This window comes from Poecilia reticulata, chromosome 2 (assembly GCF_904066995.2).
Source record: "Poecilia reticulata chromosome 2, P_reticulata-male-v2, whole genome shotgun sequence".
Taxonomy (NCBI): Eukaryota; Metazoa; Chordata; class Actinopteri; order Cyprinodontiformes; family Poeciliidae; genus Poecilia; species Poecilia reticulata.
The window spans coordinates 28,688,615-28,696,486 of NC_088831.1; positions in this window are offsets into that span (position 1 = coordinate 28,688,615).

Genomic DNA, 7,872 nt, shown 5'->3' on the forward strand with positions numbered 1-7,872 from the left:
GTGTTGATGGACTGTTGTATAACTGCATTATGAAGGCAATGTGTGGAATCCAGGACATCATTTTGAGATTTTCAGACAAATTTCTCCTGTATGCCTTAATTAAAGACTGTGTGTCTTCAAGTCAGACAATTTTATTACATCTTCATAATTAATTATTGTGAATGATCTGCACAATTAAACAAGGGTTCAGGCTGTATAGAAGGGCGCTACCACACGGAAAAACATAACAGGTCAGTTAACCGGACCGCTGTGTGATATCAGTGCATGACAAGCTGGTGTAGATTTTGGGAGGGCAGTAGTTGGGCCGTGTGAGAGAGTCGTGCATGATTAGTTTAGCCTCTGAGTCACTGAGAAGTCTGTGATCTGCTACCACCTGCCCTGTGGGTTCAAGGCACACGAACAGAATGAACAATATCGTATTTCTTTGGCCACAACAAATACCAAGGCTTTATTGGAGTATGGAGTTATTTGTGGGGCTCTGTCTCCTCGGATCCCAGTCTAGGAGCAATGCTGCAGTTCTATTGATCAAAAAACCTTTTTAGTTAGTTTTTAAGTGCAAACAATGATCTGTGATACACAAACCATTACCCAGGAGTGAGCTATTTAAGATCAGGTCAAGATTGCACTTCTTTAGATTGTTTATGCCCTTTCGTCCTTGTTGCAATAGAGAGAGAGAGAAAAAAAAGAGTGCTAAAAGAAGAATGGGCTCCCCTCCAGAAGTGCCTTTTATACGGGGGCTTATTAGCATGCTGGGTTGTTTAAATTGCCTCCTGGAGGGCTGACGTGAAATCGAACAATATCCCCTGGCTTTAGAGACTACAGCCCCATGGCTTCTCATTTATTTTTATGCAGAGTTAGGACAGAGCTTTGGCATGGCTCTGCTGAGGAAGCCGAGCCCAGGGAGGCCAGGTCCGGGTAGGTCAGGACAAATCAATTAATATCCGCTCAGTAAACGTTCTTGGCTATTCCCGGGCCATTCTTCGCTGTGACAATGCAAGCTGGGCACCAGCGTAATGATGTGGTTGTGCTGTTAAATGTTGTTAAGACGTTTTAATGGAAATAATAACCCTTTATTTCCCATCTCTATTAAAAGGCTTGATTTGGATTTGGATTTCACTTCTAAGGACGAGTACGCCACGTTGTTTATTATTAATATTATTACAGTTTATTAAAGGTCTCCCTTTTGGGTGATGATTTTTATGACTGTGTTTTTCCCCTTCCCCTGACTCTATGCATTTATTTTTCTGCAAACATTTGGTCATGATGTAAAATGCAAGCATGCCCAAGGCAGACGGATTATTACAGCCATAGGAGTAGCCAACACAGTGGAAACAATCGCTAATAAGTGCTCCAAATGGGACAGATAAAATGAGTGTAGGCTCGAGAAGTGAGTTATTTGTATGATCTCAGTTGTCAAGAATAATTATAGTCGCCATGAATTTGGGTCAGGACATTAAGTGAATTCCACACAAAGTGAGGACTGCAGTGGACAGCGATTCAAACGCTTCATGTGTGAGTGTTTGTCACACAGTTGCACATAAGCCGCCACTTTGGACATTAATGTGTCACATCGTACAATCCACTTACTGGCCAAACGGTGTGGGCACATGATGGTGACGGTAGCATCGCGCAACAATGGAGGATTGATGTTGTAGGCGTTGATTTAATGTTTGGAGAAAATTGTCAATCATCGTTTGTCCATTAAAAGTGACATCGTGCATCTTTGTGCCTGAAAGCACAATTCCCGATGATACTTCAACATTCGTTGTTTTTTCTGTAGTTTTTGGCCGTGGGAGTGTAATTTACAGCGTTTGTGTTGATTTGAAACAGTGGCACAGCAACTTTACAGTTAAGACTACAACACCCTGTCTTCAGAAAGACATACAGGGAATATTATATAACTTATATCCAGGTGAAATGAAGACGGTGCCACTGACTGTGCCTATTTATATCACTCAGAAAAAGGAGGAGTGACATGTGGGGAATTCTACTTCACAAGGCTCGATGTGCGCCATGTTTTAGCTCTTAAACACACTTGAATCAAATACATGATTACCAGGGTTTAAATGTAGGTTAATTTGGAGGAGGAACACTCCTGAAACATGCAGTACATCAGCCCTCAAGGAAGACGCTGATGGGAGCTCAGGATGCTGTAGATCATAACGGCGCTAAAGACACCTAAGACAAAAGAAAGCAAGATATCAGATGCTGTAGGAAACTCGGAAGCTGTTTTAGTCTAGGAGACTTCTTTCCTTATGTACGATGTCAGATGATTTTAATTATTTTTCTATATGAGTTCAGTTTGTATTTCTCCTTTTTGTTTGCAGTTGACGACATCTATATGTCTTAAAGCATGAAGGTCAAAAGCGAGTTGAACATTTTTCGTTGCTCCACATCGTAGAAATTCCTCAAACATGTGGCCATGTTAGTTTAGCAACAATATTGGATGGTTTTTGCACAGCATATCATAATCATTTCTTTGTAAAAATACATATTTTGTATCTAGAGTGGAAAGTGAACATGCTTTTATCTGTACAAGTTTAAAGTAAGTCATGAAGGAAAACAAGTGAAAACAAAACTTATCAAGACTGTTATAATTCAGGCGTGGAAGGGTTAAGCTGCTCAGATTCCCTGTTGTCATCCAGTGTTATCGTGGTGAGATGCCGTCGTTTTAGGATCTCGTCTGCTGTGCAGTAAGTGACTAAGATGGCGCTTATGAAACACACCACTGTTGCCAGGCTCGTATTGGGTGACCACAAAGTAAACAGGTTGTTGGACCTCCAGGCTAAGTGAAGGTGCGCACGGTGGCAGCCATGTTTGCGTGACTCTCGTAGTGCATTCCTTCACATTGTGACAGCCTAAAGCTAATTAGAGGGAGTCTGCGTGTGGCCTGGCAAGAACTGGGACACATATCTTTCTGTCATCTGTCTTCACAATTGTTTCCTGCTGAAACATCAATGCTGTAGTCAATGAGTAAATATTATTTTCTTTATGGTCAGAAGGAACCTTTGAAATATTTACTTGTTTGCCTTAGTGGTTTGTCTTGAGTATTTGGTTTGGAGACACCTTTCATCTCTGTGGTGAGGGCCAAGAAGCAGACCTGATGACATTTTTTCTCTGAACAGAGTGTTCACACAGTTGAGCATTAAAAGGTCTGGTGTTAAAAATGGGCAAGGCTCCTGGTGAAGAAAACATTAGTTCAACATTATGGTTATTTATAGTGATCAAGAGTAACATTATGACCACTTCTCTAATAGTGTGCAGGCTTTCAAAACAGCTCTGATTCATTGAGGCATCGACTTCATGGCTGTGGTATCCGGCACCAAGATGTTAACAGCAGGTTGAGATCCCAACAATTTGGAGGCCAAATCAACAACTTGGAGTATGGTAATCCTCAAACCAGTGCTTAGCTATTTTTCAGCCACCAGGGAAAGCTTGTAAATGACCTGCAGCATTGCTGAGGTTAGTGAAACGTACCAAATTAACATGGAGGGTCAGCTTTAACACCCTGACTGGTCTGCAGCTATATATGGGGCTCCATATGCAACAAATTGCAATGCGCTGTGATGGCATCTTTCTATCTAAACCAGCATTAGCAGTCTGTTGCATAATAGTGACTTTAAATACTGTATGCTGAAAATACATGTTATATATTTTTATCTCAAAATTGCAAAGTTGGATTCTTAAAATTGACTCCAAAGTCAATTTTAGGACTTTTTGAGTGATAAAATCGACTTTGTGACAGGTGGCACTGAAAGTTTTATTATAGCAAAGCATGGAAGAAACCTAAGTGCGTACATCCATGGAACCCAGGAATTCATAATGTATGACAATATCAGACTATATTGCTAGAATTAAGGTTTTATGATAAACCTCCTGGGCTTATCAACACACGATTTTTGTTTGTCATTTTTTTAATGACATTTTGTGTCATAGTGTAGCTACTTTGTTCTGTTATTGCATTTTTTTGTTTTGACTAAAAGAAGTTTGTAAGTTTTGCAGTTATTATTTTGGCGTATTTCTTATCTGTAATATACTCTTTTTCACAACTAAATATCACTTTCGTTCAATCATCCACAGTCATGTCTGATTTTCTCTAGCGGTGATATGAAGCACTGGAACGTTGTAGTGATGGTTTAAGTTGACTTATTCTATATTTAAACCCAATCTCTACAAATTTCTTGAACCTTGTTCACAAATTTTGACTTTTCTTTCTTCTCACTCTATGAGTTAAAATAAATACTTCTTGGGAGAATATTTTCATTAGCCAGGTAGGTTTAGGTGCCTATATCTCTGTCATACTGCTCCTTGTCTGTTAGGTCTTTTTTTTTGTCACCCATATACGTATGGCTTCACATGAATAATTGTCTGATTACAGGATCACCTTTTTATGTATTTAATTATGTGGAATATATAATGTGATTTTTGAAAATTTTGTTTTTACATAATTGAGGATAGTAACTCTGTAGAGATGCTGTATATGCTGACAGACACAGGAGGCACTGACAGAATTTATGTGAATATTTCTAAAACGTTGTGACTAGGATCTGATAGTAACATTATTATAGTTATTCCCATGCTACCGTATGTTTGTGCTCTGTCTGCACTGATGAAGACAGATCAGACACAAGTAGTCAAATCAATTTTCTGAGAATATTAATTAATATTAATCTGTCTACTTTGAACATTCAGCCCATAATTAGGACTTCATGTTTTTTAATGTGCCTAATTTATTCACTTACAAGGGAATTTCACATTTTCTCTTCATTATTAAATCCTTTTACAGTCTCTTCTATTTTTTTAATTAATGCCAGACTGTACCATTCTTAAATGAAAAGAAATTCAGCAAAATAAATCAAATGTAACATCTTTTTAAAAAATTGTGGTTTCAAATGTTCATACTTCTAGGAATTGCTATCCAAAATCTTTTCCTGTACAGCCAGGAACAGGTCAATAAATTGTGATTTTTATTTATTTATTTTATTTTTTTTTTATGCTGTCAAATTTTGAATGAAGATTTGCAATAGTGATCTGAAATATTTTCCATAAAATGTTTATTTATTAATGTAAACATGGAAAACCATAGAGCATCCTTTTTATTTTAAGCATTTTTAGTTTAATATATTGATCAAATTCTTTCCAAGAATAAACACATAATTTAACATGGAAAAAAAATTTAAAAACCTCACTTTGCACAATAATTTACACACAGTACCCGTGTAATGAGCGCAACTCATCATTATCTGGTCACATACTCTTTTGTCTGGAAACCAGAACCATATGAGTCCATTTGTCAAAGATGAGCCCCACCCAAGATGTTGAACATTCTGACTTCTTGAAGAAAACACATTTTTAAACGGCTCTGTAACTGAGAAGGAATGATAAAGCTCCAGCAGTTAGAAATGCACGCTTTCAGCACCACTGACAGTTTCCACAAGCCAGCGGAGGGAATAACTTTGTTTTTGTTTTCAGTTGTCATGTGTTTCTGTAAAAAGCTATTCTCAGCAGTCGAGTTGCGCAGCCTCGAGCCTTTTTTGTCGGCTCTTTATTCAAACAAGCTGCCTGTCAACGTGCCACGCTGACGTATCTGCGCTTGTGCACTTGCGCAACCTGACACAATTCTCCCGAGGGCCCCAAAATGGAAAACACTCGCAGCACATCGCTCGCTTTGTGTTGTCTGATGGGAAGATTAAAGCCAAACAAAATTCACCGTCTTCGAGTGAGAGCGGGTCGATGGTGGGACCACCGGAGGGGAACAGCTCTCTCAGCAATGTCATCAGATGACATTATCATTGATCTCCCACTCTGGTCCTCTGTCTGTCTTCTTGGGTCTGCCCTGAGCTGTCAGTAACATTTCCCGTGGCTCCCTGCTGCCTATCGTCTGAGAAGCGAGATAAGAAATCCTAATGACTTCACCAGAAAAACAGACTGCTTCCTAGCAGTGATGCACCTCTGCCTCTTCTGAAACAAAGATGAAACAATATATTGACCTCTGGTAATGATGGACAAATCTTATGTTTTATGATGTCCCTGAAACATAGGTTTGGAGACTTAAAAATGAGTGATTTTTCTATATATATATATATATATATATATATATTATTTTTTTATTTTATTTTTTTTTTTTTGCTTTTAGTACATTTCTCCACGTAGGAATGATAGCATCGTATAGTCCCCGTCTCCATCATGAAGCCAGTTCAGGTGTATCCATCACAAACAACCAAATACTTCAAGATAGATAAGAGTCACAAGTATTTTTTTTATCTGTTAACTTGACAGGTGTCATTCAGGTGATTAGTTTCTCTGAACATGACATTTGGAGCCAAAAATATGTATAATTTGCTTTCAACAGACCAGTGGTTTAGTTTCACCTGGTTTGACAACATCTAAGTCACTTTTTGGCGAAATCGGAAGCAGACTGAAGCATTGTACTTAATACATACTTTTCAAACCTTAATAGTTGTCTCTTGAGAGTTTCCTACATGTGGGTCAGATGTTTGCCTCAATTCATGATGTGTAGATTTGTGCAGAAGTTTCTTAACTACGATCTGTAGCAAAAAAAATGCACCAGAGTTCAACTCAAGTGTCACAGCAAAGGATGTGAAAACAGTACATGTTATATTTACACATTAGATTTGAAATAGATTTTACAAGATATCAATATCACTTTGTTGTGACATGCAGTTTTTGGTTGACTTTAAAAAAAAAAAAAAGAAAACTTCTAGAATCACTGTTTAACAAAATGTAGACAAACTGAAGGGGTGAGAATGTTTTCCGCTGGCAGCTTCTTTTAAACTTTCCCCCTAAACTATGATGTAGCTGAGAAGAAATAGTTTGGATTTTGTAAAATGGGGACATGCAAAGAGGTCACGAGTAATGAGTTAAGCTTTCTAAACAATCTCGGTTGAGAGAAATAGGACATATTTGGGCTAATGCCTCACTATGGAGACTATTTTAAAGCACGTTTCACTCTGTGATTATTTACACTGACAAACATGTTCTGTCTGTGGTTCATTATTATTTGTTCCATTTAAAACAGATGCAATATGGAATACGTCAAGCAAATTAGGACAGAGTAAAAACCAGTCAACTCTTATGATTTTATTGTAGTTCAAACAATTTAAAATAAAACAATACAGTTGTGTTTTTAGAGTTGTAGCAATGCTTTCAACTGATGAGATAGGAAGTTCAGAAAAATGAGATTTTGTGACTTTTAGGCCAACTTTAATAAACCCCCTCAGTTTTTCATAAAGATCTTATAAAGCAAATACAATTAAATACAAAAAAAACATTGAAAAAAGTATATATTATATTAATGTCTTTCAAATCTGAATATTTTTTGCAGCCTCAATTATTTAGAGGAAATTTGAGAAAGATTATATGAAAATAGTTCTTCTCAAAACTGTTCAAGGTCAAGTTTAATATTTTTTCATGCTGCTCTAGAAGCAACATGAAAAAATAACAGGAATTGAGTAAAATCTCAATTCCTGTTATATAGCCTTTCTCTGAAGCTGTGAATTGGCACAGTCCTTCAAAAATATTATAAAATGTATTAAATCCTAAACATTGTTTGAAAGAACCTGCGAGTTTTGAACATGAAATGTGCACTTTAGATTGCTCACTATGAATAAGAAATCTTAAAACAGATGCTACCTTTGGATTAAAAAGGAAGACAATTTGCATCAACTGTCTCTCGAATAATTTAAAAGTGGTGGAGGTCTTTCTCAGTGTCAGGCATCAAATAGCGGCTGGTTAGTTACTTTCCAAGGAATATTAAATTGCAAAACTTTGAATCACGAGATCTTGTAAAATCCATATTTTTTTCTTTTTTACTTCTCACTTTTCCTATTTCTGTTCTCCAAAATGCTAAAA